Source organism: Perca fluviatilis, chromosome 20 (genome assembly GCF_010015445.1).
Source record: "Perca fluviatilis chromosome 20, GENO_Pfluv_1.0, whole genome shotgun sequence".
Taxonomy (NCBI): Eukaryota; Metazoa; Chordata; class Actinopteri; order Perciformes; family Percidae; genus Perca; species Perca fluviatilis.
In genome coordinates this window covers 34344903-34360591 of record NC_053131.1, presented here as the reverse complement: position 1 = coordinate 34360591, position 15689 = coordinate 34344903, and the positions used below count along the sequence as shown (strand labels likewise).

General features: G+C 42.0%; 1 long non-coding RNA gene across 3 annotated transcripts in view; it reads left to right on the top strand.

Annotated features, from left to right (window-relative positions):
- The window catches only part of LOC120549320, an 81509-nt gene that overhangs the window by 3081 nt on the left and 62739 nt on the right, over nt 1–15689 (top strand). For all 3 annotated transcript variants that reach the window (XR_005637371.1, XR_005637372.1, XR_005637373.1), the window contains exon 3: nt 8182–8242. This is a non-coding gene — a long non-coding RNA (uncharacterized LOC120549320). The remainder of the gene's footprint in view (nt 1–8181; nt 8243–15689) is intronic.

Sequence of the window (15689 nt, the reverse complement as noted above, 5' to 3'; positions counted from 1 at the left end):
GTTTGTTCCAACCTGTAGAGAGGAAAAAAAAACTTTATAAGACACCTTTACTTCAGATACTAAACCTCCATTACAGGCATAACATTTATCGAAATGTAATCGTGATTATGATTTCGGCTCCCGATGATCACAAAAACAGAAAAATCAACTATTATTTAGCTCATTATGTTTTGCAAGTAAACTCTTATTTTCTCTCGTGTTCTGAATGAAAAAATAGTTTTTCATAGTCAATATGTCTTCCATTTAAAAACTTCAAAGCTTTTATAAAATGTGCCTACCTTCAAATGTAGAGAGTAAATCACCCAAGTCCCATTCTACCAGTTTATTTTGAACATTATCACCGATCTACAAGAAAATAATAAAAAAAAACATTACAAGGCTGCCATATTTCCACACACACACACACACACACACACACACACACACACACACACACACACACACACACACAATTCACTATCAGCACAGGTTAGAATCAACAAATTTTCTATATCGCATTAGTGGAATGCCGCTGCATGGATGCAGAGTCCTCCGTGACAGTAGCTCATGCAGGTCACGTTCAGCACGTTGGTCCTGAATGATTAGACTGACAAGACTTCTAAATGAACCTATTGGCGGGAACCGGCGCTGAGTCCGCCTGTCTTTGTCAGCATTACAATTTGCATTTATTATTTAAAAGGAACTACATAAAGTACTTAATACATAACATTTAGTAACGTTACACAAACTATTAAAAACACATGCAGGCGTGAGCATTCAAAATAGGCTATGAACATGAATGCTGAATACAAATTTCCCTCCTTTTTCTGCATGTTTGCAGTTCAGCAAGCAAGATGGCGACGTTCGTCATTTAGCACAGTCATGCGTCATTCGTAACGTAACGTAAGGCTGAGGACGGTTACAGTTGCCGGTGAACAAAATGTTTGCCGCCCATTTTTACACTTCTAAATTAAAATATCCAAAACTAATCTACCATTGGCAAAAGTCCGTACGTTACTAACGGTCGGTGGATTAGCTAACGTTAGTAATGATTTATTCGTAAACGGCTCCTTAAACTGAGCTAAATCAACGTTAGCTACGTTTTAGCGTGCTAACATTTGTCATGGCATTAACCTAGCTAGCCAGCCAATGTAGCATAGATGACTCCGATATATCTTAACAAAAAAGATAACCGATAACTTATTAGACAAGGTAAATTTGAATGTGCAAACAGACATAGAAGATAACGATACAGCCTTGAAATGTTTCCATTAACGACTTCTTTGAAATAACGTTAATTAAGTTAAATGTCAGTTACCCTTATGAAGCTAGCTAGCTGGATAAGTTACGTTAGCTAATGTAATATTAGAGAGTTTATTCTAGAAGCACGGTTTAAACAAGCACATTTTCAGCAACAAACTACCAGTAAAATGAGAATGCTTACCTCGCCTCCCTGCGCCAGGAACCAAAGTGTTGTTCAGGAGATAATTAGCTGCTGGTCCGATGCCAACTCACCGAGAGCGAGAGACGACGATGTGGGGTGACCGATATAAAGGGGGTGACTGGGTTACGCCAGTTGAAGAGGTGCACTTGTTTTTTCCCTGTGTGAAGCTCCAGCGGGCGGGGTGCCAGAGCGATCTCCTCAATGTCTTTCTGCCTCCGCCCATCTTGGTTCTTTGCTGGTATATATTTGCAACGCAAATCGTGTTGGATTTATATTTAATAACGTTACTTGAATAAAACGAAGCTAAATCAACAGGTTACTATTCTAAAATCGTTAAACTGTTTTTAAACTAAGCTAAACCTATACACATGATCTGATGCAATGATACGAAACAAACGCTTTTTATACGTCTTTTGTCACGTTTTTTACTCTTCTCATAGTGTGTGTGTGTGTGTGTGTGTGTGTGTGTGTGTGTTTAAACAATGTCATCCAAAATATGGCGGATCAGCAGTGTTGAGAAACTGAAGCCTGGATTTCGTTCAACGTCATCAACCCAATGCAATGGGTTATAATATGTTTAACCATTTTGTAACCCAATTATGGGTAAACTTATACATTCCAGGCTTAACCCAGCATATGAGTAACTAAAATAACACAGCATTTTTAAGGGTGTAATATAAGGTTGTACGGATAGAAGATTAAATCTAGCCAAAATACAAGCTCGTTAGTGTTAGGGATGCACCGATCCGACTTTTTCAGTCGTGATACCGATGCCAGGGCTTTGTGTATCGTCGATACCGATCCGATACCTTCCACCTTATACCTTCCTTCCACCATGTGGAAGAGACTAAAGGCACCAGACTTTTCAAACTAAGACAAAATAACATAGATGTAATGTATTGAATTCTTATTTATTTGTTATTTAAAAAACAATTGTGCATTCAAATTGAAAATATAACCAGAGCCGGATTAACCATTAGGGCAACTGGTCACTTGCCCAGGGGCACAGGACATCTAAGGGGCCCTGGGCTCCGTCAAATATTATGTTAGATCACATTATAAACGCAGTCCTCACTTTCCTAATTATATGCAGACTTTTGCAACCCGTTCCATCAAAATATTATGTTAAATCACGTCAAAAACAGTGTCTCTCGCTTCCTGCATAGCGAGCGAGAAGAGAGCTGTCACAGTGGTGGTAAAGTTGGTTTTATATTGGAAGGTCAAGCTGAATAATAGATTTTTCGAATGTGTCGAATATCCAACGTCCAATATAAAACCAACTTTACCACGGTCTGTCACAGCGAGTCTGCTGTAGTAGGCTGTAGATTCAGAGAGAGGGACAGAGGGAGGAAGAGGAGGCTGTAGATTCAGAGAGAGGGACAGAGGGAGGAAGAGGAGGCTGTAGATTCAGAGAGGGACAGAGGGAGGAAGAGGAGGCTGTAGATTCAGAGAGAGGGACAGAGGGAGGAAGAGGAGGCTGTAGATTCAGAGAGAGGGACAGAGGGAGGAAGAGGAGGCTGTAGATTCAGAGAGAGGGACAGAGGGAGGAAGAGGAGGCTGTAGATTCAGAGAGGGACAGAGGGAGGAAGAGGAGGCTGTAGATTCAGAGAGAGGGACAGAGGGAGGAAGAGGAGGCTGTAGATTCAGAGAGAGGGACAGAGGGACAGAGGGAGGAAGAGGAGGCTGTAGATTCAGAGAGAGGGACAGAGGGACAGAGGAAGGAAGAGGAGGCTGTAGATTCAGAGAGAGGGACAGAGGGAGGAAGAGGAGGCTGTAGATTCAGAGAGAGGGACAGAGGGAGGAAGAGGAGGCTGTAGATTCAGAGAGAGGGACAGAGGGAGGAAGAGGAGGCTGTAGATTCAGAGAGAGGGACAGAGGGAGGAAGAGGAGGCTGTAGATTCAGAGAGAGGGACAGAGGGAGGAAGAGGATGCTGTAGATACAGAGGGAGGAAGAGGAGGCTGTAGATTCAGAGAGAGGGACAGAGGAAGGAAGAGGATGCTGTAGATTCAGAGAGGGACAGAGGCAGAGAGGTGCTGTGACAGAGGAAGAGATGTAGATTCAGAGAGAGACAGAGGAAAACTGTAGTCAGAGAGGGACAGAGGCAGAGAGTGATCGGATGACGGCCCATTTGTTAAAATAAAATAAGAATATATAGTAGTGCATCAACTTATAATGTTAATATAGTTGACTGTGGAACAATAAACCTGACCTTGACTTTGATCTACATGCTACAGTGTAGCTAACGGTTGACTTTGACTCCATACACACTAACTGCCTGCTTCATGATGATGATGATGATGATGTGATCATTTCAAATTTTGCATTTTAGAAATAATCTCTGGTTTTAAGTTGAAGCTTCCCTAGCTGTCTGCTTTATTTCACCGTTGCAGTCAAAAGATTATTGATTAGCTTCATATTGAAACATTTAATAATTACTGTGTAGCCACCAAGTTCTGTGATAGATTCGTTGTATAAAATTATGTTAAACATTTGTGCATCTCTTCTGTTTCTTGAATGGACTTCATGCTGAGGCTGTTGTACATCCATCTCCACTGAGCTGTGCAGAAGCCTGATTTGTTAGTATAGAAGTATGGGCTATATGCTCTTGATGATAGTGACTTTGCGATTGTTGCTGGCGATGCGGGGTGGCCTTGAGTCTTGTTGCCCAGGGCACATGGAATTGTTAATCCGGCCCTTAATAGAACATAATCAAACTTAAATAAATAAATAAATAAATAAATAACAATAATGGGCCACCTTTTATATAGGTTTATAATGGCTTATTATACTGTCAGGAGTACATAGAATGTCACAAAAACATGTTAATGTCATCATGTTTACTAAGAGCTTTGATTACTAAAGGGTTTGGCTCCACGACATTATACAGTAACTTTATATGAAGGCGAATCCATCAAACAGTTACAAAAGCTAAACAATTTTTATTGTGAAAAGTAGTAAAATAAACGTAAATCGAATGAATACACATAACAACTTTAACATTGTTTCCCTTTCAAAACCAAATAGTTGTAAGCTAGTTGTATAACCACTACCTTGGCCACAGGTAAGTTAGGTTGTTGTAGTGTGGTTATAGTGGGGGACTGAACGTAGCTCCCTGTCAGCCTCCTTCGCTGTTTGAATAATGTTAGCAGGTTGGCGGATGTATTTCAGCGAGGAAAGACATCTTAAATCCAGAGTTTTAATCATTGCTCTGAACCCATCTTTCTCAGCGGTCTGTAGCGGGACCGTGGGTGGATTGCGTTCATAATAGAGGTGTTGAAATTAATCAAATAATCGATTCATCGAATCGTGGACGATGCTGCATTGATAATCGGCCGGCTCATAGTCGATTATCTCTGTTTATAATGTAATGTAGGCCTAACAACATTTCTGTTTACATATTCTGATATGTTTTGCACATTCATGAGGTGCCATGTGCTCAGTGCTGTATAGTTTTATGTATCCAAGTTATTTAGTATTAGAGCACTGCAGAATGTTTGGTTTTTGAAGCTTGAAAAGCTATGAATTAAATATCCTACATGGCTTTAATACAAAAATGTATTTGACGCATCGTGATGCATTGTGATATCAAATTGAATCGCTGACGTGATAATCGTAATCGAATTGGGAGATCAGTGAAGATTTACACCTCTAGTTCATAATGTTGCTCCGCTGCATGCTTGAAGTGACATGTCTTTAACGTTAGCACGGCCGAGTAACATTAGCGCAACCAAGTAACGTTAGAGCGATGGGCAACAACAGTGGCTAAATTATGTCCCATTTTTTAGAAACAAAAAACTTGGTAACAGAGGGCTCCTCTCTTGAGCACACCTTGTTCTGGTGTATCTCCGCTCTTTCTTCATCCTCTAGCTAACTTTCTTCTCGGTTCTTGAATGTGCCGTAGCGACCGCAGCCTCTCCCAGCTTAACAGACTGTTATGCTACCTGGCTAGCTAATGTTACCCAGCATGCTGTTGGGCGGTGTAGATACATTTGTAAATGTAAAATTATTAGTGTTAGAAATAATTTAAGTCACAATTGTTATATGCTATGGTGTTTTATCCTGTTAAAGAGAGTTAGTTGTGGGTTATTAATTGTTGTGTTATAAAGTTACTACCATGAGTGAGAAGGGTACGCAGTTAACGGAGAAGGGTACCCAGTTAGCGGAGAAGGGTATGCAGTTAACAGAGAAGGGTACACCGTTAACAGAGTAGGGTACACCGTTAACAGAGTAGGGTGCCCAGTTAACAGAGGTTCTGTTGCTGCGTCGGAGAGAAAAAAAAAAATCGGTCGGCCCGTGGTTCTGTTAATTTTTCCGATCCCCGATCCAGCTATTTTGTCAATATCGGGGTCGATATCCGATCTTAATATCGGATCGGTGCACCCCTAGTTGGTGTGTTGGTTGTATGCCGAATTCTTAGCCTAAACTCCCGATTATATAACTAAATAAAAGAAATTTGGACCTTTTTCACAGCAGACATGTTGACTTGTCATGATAGGAAAAGCACAGCTGAGATTTATAACCTTAACGATGGCTCAGTTCCATCAAGTGTCCCAGTAAGATATTTCAGTGAGTCAGCATGAACAATACCAGGGCCTCTCCTAAGTGGAATGCAGCCATCAGTACTGGTTTAATACCAGGACCTCTCCTAAGTGGAATGCAGCCATCAGTAATGGTTTAATACCAGGACCTCTCCTAAGTGGAATGCAGCCATCAGTAATGGTTTAATACCAGGACCTCTCCTAAGTGGAATGCAGCCATCAGTAATGGTTTAATACCAGGGCCTCTCCTAAGTGGAATGCAGCCATCAGTAATGGTTTAATACCAGGACCTCTCCTAAGTGGAATGCAGCCATCAGTAATGGTTTAATACCAGGGTACCTCTCCTAAGTGGAATGCAGCCATCAGTAATGGTTTAATACCAGGGCCTCTCTATGTGGAATGCAGCCATCAGTAATGGTTTAATACCAGGGCCTCTCCTAAGTGGAATGCAGCCATCAGTAATGGTTTAATACCAGGACCTCTCCTAAGTGGAATGCAGCCATCAGTAATGGTTTAATACCAGGGCCTCTTCTAAGTGGAATGCAGCCATCAGTAATGGTTATACCAGGGCCTCTCCTAAGTGGAATGCAGCCATCATTAATGGTTTAATACCAGGACCTCTCCTAAGTGGAATGCAGCCATCATTAATGGTTTAATACCAGGACCTCTCCTAAGTGGAATGCAGCCATCAGTAATGGTTTAATACCAGGGCCTCTCCTAAGTGGAATGCAGCCATCAGTAATGGTTTAATACCAGGACCTCTCCTAAGTGGAATGCAGCCATCAGTAATGGTTTAATACCAGGGCCTCTCCTAAGTGGAATGCAGCCATCAGTAATGGTTTAATACCAGGACCTCCTAAGTGGAATGCAGCCATCAGTAATGGTTTAATACCAGGGCCTCTCCTAAGTGGAATGCAGCCATCAGTAATGGTTTAATACCAGGGCCTCTCCTTAAGTGGAATGCAGCCATCAGTAATGGTTTAATACCAGGACCTCTCCTAAGTGGAATGCAGCCATCATTAATGGTTTAATACCAGGGCCTCCCTAAGTGGAATGCAGCCATCAGTAATGGTTTAATACCAGGGTCTCTCCTATGTGGAATGCAGCCATCAGTAATGGTTAAATACCAGGACCTCCTAAGTGGAATGCAGCCATCAGTAATGGTTTAATACCAGGACCTCTCCTAAGTGGAATGCAGCCATCATTAATGGTTTAATACCAGGGCCTCTCCTAAGTGGAATGCAGCCATCATTAATGGTTTAATACCAGGGTCTCTCCTAAGTGGAATGCAGCCATCATTAATGGTTTAATACCAGGACCTCTCCTAAGTGGAATGCAGCCATCAGTAATGGTTTAATACCAGGGTCTCTCCTAAGTGGAATGCAGCCATCAGTAATGGTTTAATACCAGGGCCTCTCCTAAGTGGAATGCAGCCATCAGTAATGGTTTAATACCAGGACCTCTCCTAAGTGGAATGCAGCCATCAGTAATGGTTTAATACCAGGATCTCTCCTAAGTGGAATGCAGCCATCAGTAATGGGTCTGAATACACCTGTGCTTTTCCTACTATGACATGTCAACATGTCTGCCGTGAAAAAGGTCTATTATTTATGAAAAAGCAAAACAAATAAATTGTGAGATTTTGTTAATGGAATATGGTTTGGCGATTTTGCAGCCTAAAATATAACGGCATGTTTTGTGGATTAGTTGTTACTAAACATTACAACAATGCACACTGAGGACACAAGCTAAGCTTTAAATAGGACCCGAATACTGTGAGATTAACTTTTGTTTTCTCTGCCAGACCCTGTTTAAAAAAAGTGTTTTACGGTGTATCTCTTTCACCGACCATTGTGTAGAGTATAAGGTTGTACGGATAAAAGATTAAATCTAGCCAAAATACAAGCGCGTTGGTGTGTTGGTTGTATGCCGAATTTCTTAGCCTAAACTCCCGATTATATAACATCCATATTTATGTTTGACGAGGTGAGAATTATTTATGAAAAAGCGAAAACAAATATAAATTGTGAGATTTTGTTAATGGAATATGGTTTGACAATTTCCTCGCATAAAATAAAATGGGATGTTTCGTGGATTAGTTATTTTTAAACATTACAACAATGCACATCAATGAATATATATCATATATATCATATAAATATAAATCAGTTGCTGTGACTAATGTTACATATTCTGTGTGTTTTCTCCACGTTCTGCAGTCAGACCACTGCAACAGCAGCGCCCCTCCCTCCACACACGGTCTTACACTGACATCTGGTGGTGAGTTTATGAAACTGCATTGGATTTTATTAGGGGTCCAAGCCCGAGTCTGGGAGAACCGGCGGTAGCAAAGCTACGCCGTTCGCACAGCAGGGCTGTGGAACCCTATTGTAATCCTAAGGATTATTATTAGGGCCCAAGCACAAAGTGAAAGGCCCCTATGGTGCCTTGCACTGAAAGTGCGAAGGAACCTATTGTTTTTGTAAGGATTATTATTTTTCCGAGTCCTTCGTCGCATTTTTGAGGGGGTTAGAATGCACGAAAACTCACAAATTTGCACACGTCACAAATGGTGAAAATTGCAAATTTCTGTAGTAACTGGGCTCGGGCGTTGCCAGGGGGCTCCATAGCCCTAACGTGCGCCTTAAATTGTACAAAAGTAACAAGATAACATAACAACTTTTGAGGGAACATATATGGTCTCATCTTGAACTCTAAAATTACTAAATTCTAAAATTTCCAAAATCGTAGTTTTCGTGCAGAAATCTTCATTTTACGAAACACTTGTATAGTGGCAATCTGTCCACAAAAAATGCCACTGCAGGGAATTTGAAGCCATTTCCAACTCTTGCTGTTGCAACAAATGAGGTCCGCCATCGCCGTATAGTTAATCCTTTATTGTAGAAATGTATTTAAAAACACATACAAAAAACTGATTTGCAAGATTAAAAACGAACAGACGAGATCTAAAAACCATCACTATCGCACAGCTGAGGTTGAAAAACTGTGTGGCTTCCCAGACTAGATTCCCCCTCTGGCTCACCTGTGATTCCCTTACTACCCTGGCTGATTAGCACATACACACAGATGCGCAGGTGACGTAACAATCAAACCATTCACACAAACCTACCACCCACACACACACTATCCATGCACACACACACATCCAAATTGGCTGCAACACACCGGCCCCTAATTGTTACTGTATAATAACACAACAATTCACAAAATTAATAATGGAGCCAATGACAAATCAATCAATAATGTTCATAGTACAAGTGCAATAATGTCCATGTCGAGTAAATATCCATGGAATAGGTAACCTCAATGTTGAGATTTCAGCATTACAAAAGTCTTAATCAGCCTCCAGCAGAAGACAGATCTTTGTGATCGGTCTCTCAAGTATGTTACATTTGGTCAGAACTTTGACAGACCGTACCAGTCCCTGCTTGTCTGGAAAGGTCTGCAACACCCTTCCTAACAGCCAGGATCCACGAGGGGCAGTAGAGTCCGCCACAAGAACAATGTCCCCTGCAACAAAGCTCCTCTTGTCCTTTGACCACCGCTGGCGTTCCTGTAGCAGTGGTATGTACTCCCGAACCCATCTGTGCCAGAAAAGATCAGCAAGAAACTGAACTTGCCTCCATCGCCGTCTGGTGTACAGATCACTTGTGTCAAAACGTCCTGGTGGTAGCGCAGGTTTGCCTTTTAACAAAATAATGTGATTAGGAGTCAGGGGTTCCAAGTCATTGGGATCATCTGAAGTTTTTGTGAGTGGACGGTCATTAAGGATAGCTTCCACCTCACACAGAAGAGTTTGCAGTCCTTCGTCGTCTGTAGTTTGCTGATGAAGTACTGAATTCAGCACCTTCCTGACCATACGAATGATTCTCTCCCATACTCCTCCGTGATGTGAAGCACTAGGGGTGTTGAAGCTCCATTTTATTCCAGATTGAAGTAATGCGTTTTGAATTTGCTTGTGGTTCAGAGCAGATAAAGCTTGTCTCAGTTCGCGTTCTGCTCCAACAAAGTTGGTTCCGTTATCAGACGTGATATGTGACACTTGGCCTCGTCTTGAAATGAATCGGCGCAGTGCATGGATGCAAGAACTGGTGTCCAATGAGTATGCCACTTCCAAATGCACTGCCCTGCTGGCCATACAAGTAAAGATAACTCCATATCTTTTGATACGGCTACGGCCTGCCTTCACCTCAAAAGGACCAAAATAATCGACACCCACATTTGTAAAAGGTGGAAGATCTGGTTGGAGTCTTTCCTTTGGTAAATCTGCCATCTTTTGTTCACCCAGCTTTCCCCTATAGCGTCTGCAAATAACACAGGAAGAGAGGATCTTTCTGGCTGCAGAATTAGCACTGGTGATCCAATACTGTTGGCGAAGTCTGGAAAGCAGATGATTTCTTCCACAATGTCCCAGTTGCTCATGAATGTGGCGCAAAATGAGAGTGGAGATGTGCTGATTTTTAGCAAGAATGACTGGGTGTTTCATGCCATCAGGCATTGCCGCTTTACTGAGTCGTCCTCCCACTCTCAAGAGCCCATTTTCCAGCACTGGGTCAAGTTTGTAAATCTGGCTACTTTTCTTAACTCCAGATGTTCCACTTTTCAATGCAGTTATTTCATCACTGAACCTTTCCATTTGGCAGTACTGAATAATGGCACTTTCAGCGGTGTTAATATCTTCCAATGCTAAAGTCTGACCACCCAATGTGGCTTTGAAGCTTTGCATTTCCTTTTCCACTTTGTTCTTCTGTTCAATTATGTTAAGTCCATTACCAGACACACACGCTTGTATTTCCTGTCTTTTTTGACACAACAACTGCAACACCTTTCTCCACTGATGAAACCAAGCAACTGAGGTCTTCAACCTTTTCCATGACGAGAAGTTGGTAATCAGCTGTGTTGTTGCATTCTGTGACTCTTTGATGATTATAGTATTCACAATAGCATGTCCTTTGACCTCAGGGTCATCACAGCTGAAAGAAGCAGGCTCCACAATATTAATAGGCCATTCACTTTCATTCTTGAAAAGGAAATCTGGGCCGTGGATCCATCTGCAACATGTAAGGAGTTCCTCAGCTTTCAAACCACGAGAGGCCTCGTCTGCTGGATTCTGTTTTGTGTCAACATGCCTCCATTGGGAGATAGCAGTGGCTTCTCTGATAATGGAGATCCTATTTGACACAAAGGTGTGAAAGCGTGTCGTTTCATTCCTGATGTACTTTAGCACAGTTGTGCTGTCCGTCCAGAAAATTGAACTTTCCAGCTCTAGTTGCAACTCTGCTTTCAACATTCTGTCAACTCTAACAGCAAGCACAGCAGCCGTTAATTCCATCCTTGGGATTGTCACTTTCTTTACTGGAGCAACTCGTGCCTTCCCTAAAATGAAGGCTAGGTGAATCTTGTCCCAGTTGTTTTTCAGCCTCAGATATGAAACTGTGCCGTAACCATCCTCACTAGCATCAGAGAAGTGATGTAGTTGGACACCTATAAGTTTTCCGAAATCTTTTGGTTTGATACATCTTGGCACGCTGAATACGCTAAGCCCTTTTAGGTCTTCTAGCCACCTGACCCACTGCAGCTGGTAGTGTGGAGGAATAAGGTCATCCCAACTGTAGCTCAACCTACAGAGGTTTTGCAGCATCAACTTAGCAGGTAAGGTAAAAGGTGCCAGAAATCCAATGGGATCGTATACTGAGCTCACAACAGACGAGATGCCTCTTCTTGTAAATGATCTTTCTTGGACTGCCATCTTGAATCTGAAAGTGTCGGTTTCTGCACACCATTGCAGTCCCAATGTTCTCTCCACAGGGAGATTGTCCCTGTCGAAATCCAGTCCTTTCATTTCTTTGGCTCTTTTCTCTACATCAATGGACTCCAACACTGATCGACTGTTGCTGACCCATTTTAACAACTGAAACCCTCCCGACTGGCATACAGCTGTCAGGTTTCCCACCAATGCCATGACTTCTGCCTCTGAAGGCATGGATTTCAAGCAGTCATCTACATAAAAGTTCTGCTTGATGGTGTTGATCACATGTGCTGGGAATTCTTCTCTGTTGTCGTCAGCAGTCTTTCTTAAGGCAAAACTGGCACAGCTGGGCGATGATATTGCACCAAACAAATGAACAGTCATTCTGTATTCAGTGAGATGTTGTGTCAGTTCACCATTTGGCCACCAGAGAAAACGAAGAAAATCTGTATCCTGTTCTGCCACTTTGACTTGGTGATACATTGCCTGTATATCCGCCATCACTGCTATACTTTCTTGACGAAACCTTATGAGAACTCCAAGCAAAGAATTTGTCAAGTCAGGTCCCTGGAGTAGTTGACTGTTGAGGGAGATCCCTTTGAAACTTGCAGCGCAGTCAAACACCACTCTCAAGGTTCCCTTTTTAGGATGGTGCACGCCATGGTGTGGGATGTACCAGACTTTTCCTTCTTTTCCTTCCAATTGGTGTTCTGGCACTCTCTCTGCATAGCCCTTGTCTATGACGTCACCAAGGAAATTAACATATTCCTCCTTAAATGTTGCATTTTTCTCCAATTTCCTTTTCAGGCAAAGGACTCTTTGCTTAGCAACGTGGCGGTTATTAGGCATGACAACATTATCCTCTCTAAAAGGTAATCTCAAGCAGTAATGTCCATTGTTAAGTTCAGCTGAACTGTTCATGATTGCCATAAAATAAAGATCTTCTCTGGACATTTCTGGCTTGTCATCTGATGATTTTTCATTGAAGTCATGGTTATATTGCTTCACCAGCAGTTCCTCTATGTGAGCAATGGTTATTCTGTTGGCTGCGAAAGTGGGACAGCTGATCTCAGTGTCATTGCCTCCTCTCACTGGTCCATTGATAACCCAGCCGAGTATGGTTCTGACAGCATAAGGTCCTTCATTGTTGCTGTGTACCACTTCCCATGGTTCCATTACCTTTGGCACATTGGTCCCAATTAACAGCTCCACATCAGCATCAATTACAGGAATTTCCACAGAGCTTAAGTGTGGCCAAGCATTTAACTCTTCCTGTCGTGGAATGTTGTCTCGAGTCACAGGCATCTTACACTGGGTGTAGACTTCTGGTAATTCAAAGTAGGTGTTACCATTAAGTGCAGCTATCTCCAGTCCTGAGATAACATGACTGTCAACAAACTTTTCTTGATTCATAGTCCTTAACAGGATTTTGGCACTCCTTCCTTTGACCTTTAGCTCCCTCATGAGTCGCTCAGAGCAGAAAGTGGCAGTGCTGCCAGGATCTAAAAATGCATATGTGGTTAGCATTTTGCTGCCTTTCTTAACCTTAATCTGTACAGGAACAATTGCCAAGACGCTGTCCTGTGCTCCGGCCCCTATATGGCCACATGTCTTGGGAGAACCTGCATGACTGTTTCCTGAAATTTCCTGCTGTGTGTCCTCTGAATTGATTTTCTTCTCTCTTGAATGAATGTGAAGGATGGTGGGGTGTTTTAAATTACACACTTTGCAAGACAGACGCCTATGACAGTACTTGCTCATGTGTCCAACAGATAAACACCCAAAACAAACACCTTTCTCCTTCAAGAAGTTCATTTTTTCACTGTGTAACTTCTTCTCCATTTTGGGACACGACTCCAATTTGTGACCCTCTTCACACAGCAGACAAAACACCCTTGTTGGTTTATCAGGTAAGTTTCTCTCATTTTGCATTTGAGTCACGGGTTGAGCATTGACAGCTGCCACAGAAGTAGCGAAACTGCTTCCTTTTCCTTTTAAAGCATCCTTGTGAGACTTTATTTCTCTCTTTATACTGAGGTGTTGAGGTGAATGTGTCTTGAATGTTTCCAAAGAGTGGACTGGAAGCAATGGACACTTGCCTTTCGATTAAGTTGACAATATCACTGAAACCTGCTTGGCGACTGTGCTTCTCCTGCAGCTCATAAGCAGTGTTTCTCCATTTTTCTCTCAATTTATATGGTAGCTTCAAGACAATAGCACGCATGTTGGATGGCATATTCATCTCTGACATATAGCTGATGTCCTCCATAGCATTACAGCAGACACGTAAAAAAAAAATTCTTGCAAAGCAACCGCAAAGCTTCAATATCTTCTGATTTTACTGATGGCCATCCAAAAGCTTTCTCCATGTATGCAGTGGCTATTTTTTGTTCATTTCCAAAGCGTTCTTTTAAAAGGGTCCTTGCTCTTTGATATCCTCTGTCTCGTGGCATGTGTTGACAGCTCTTAACCAGCTCCCTTGGTTGTCCTTTGGTATACTGCTCCAAAAAGTATAAACAGTCTATGCTGCTAGCAGCCTTTCCTTCCATTCCATGCTCAAATGCTCTGATAAATGTGCTATACTCAAGAGGATCTCCATCAAAACTTGGTATATCCCTTGGAGGTAATGATAATGAAGAATGTTGTTGCACTAGCAGAGCAGTTATTTCATTTTGTCGTTGCATGATGGAAAGAAGATTGCCTTGGTCAACATTAGTTTGCATCAGGTCAACACGTTGAATGGGTTCCTTTGTGTCATGTATTACATGAGATGTTTCCTGAAATGTTTGAGGAATGCTTGGTTGGGGATTCAGAGTATAAACCTTTGGTCCTACATGCTTTGAAAATGTTTCCTGGTGTCGTGCTCCCATTGATATGGCAGTTTTGTTGCCTCCTATTGGTGGAAGATTCAACTGATGATTGGAATAGTTAGGCTGTGCCTCCCTTAGCACAGCCACATTACTGCCTCCTGTTGGTGGATTATTGAATTGATGATTGGAATATTTAGGCTGTGCCTCCATTAGCACTGCCACATTACTGCCTCCTGTTGGTGGATGATTGAATTGATGCTTTGAACTTTGTGGAACAAATTCCATAGCAGCGAGTCTGAGAGAAGATTTACGTTTAGAACTTCTCAGATAAGAATTCATTCCATCTGAATGAGCTCTCGAGCTCTGCACATCAGATCCTCTGTACACATTAACCTTTGCAGTTTGAACAGCAATTTGACTTTGCAATTCCAGCAATTCCTTTGTCTGTCGGATTTGCTCCTCCTGAGCGTCCAGCTCATGTCTTTCTTTAAGGGCAGCTACCTTTGCAATGAGAGCAGCCCTTTCCGCCTCCGCTTTTAGGCATGCAGAGGAAATTGAAGACCTTGAAGACCTTTGACTGTAACGGCCAGTTGATGAGCCTGTTTTACCACCAACATTAGAAATGCTGTCCCCTGGACCAATGTCATCAGTGACCACAGTTGTGGCAGGTGCAGTTTTGAGCACAGTTTTGTTTAGTGCAGCAGCATCATCGTCATCATCATCATCATCATCATCATCATCATCATTGTCCCTTTTGTCAAGCAACCACTCGTCCATGTTTTGTATTATTGCTTTATTGCTGTGCATTTGTGTTTCAACCCATTCATTTTGTTTTGACATTTCATCCTCAGGTAGTTTTTGTTTCAGTGATTCATGAAACTGTTCAATTTCCACACAAAGTTTCAAACACATTTCATACTTTGTTTGTACCTCAGACACATTTCCCTTTGAAAGCATCAGTTGCTTAACTTCCTTTGTTAGCTTGTGTAGTTTCTTTATCCTGGAATTCCTTTCCTTTAGATTTGATATTATTTTTAATTCCAATGCTTTGGCCGTTAGTTTGACCGATCTTTTACCACATTCATTTTCCGTTTCGTTTTGATTGACAGCTGCAGACACATCACTCATTTTGATATTGATTTAGCAG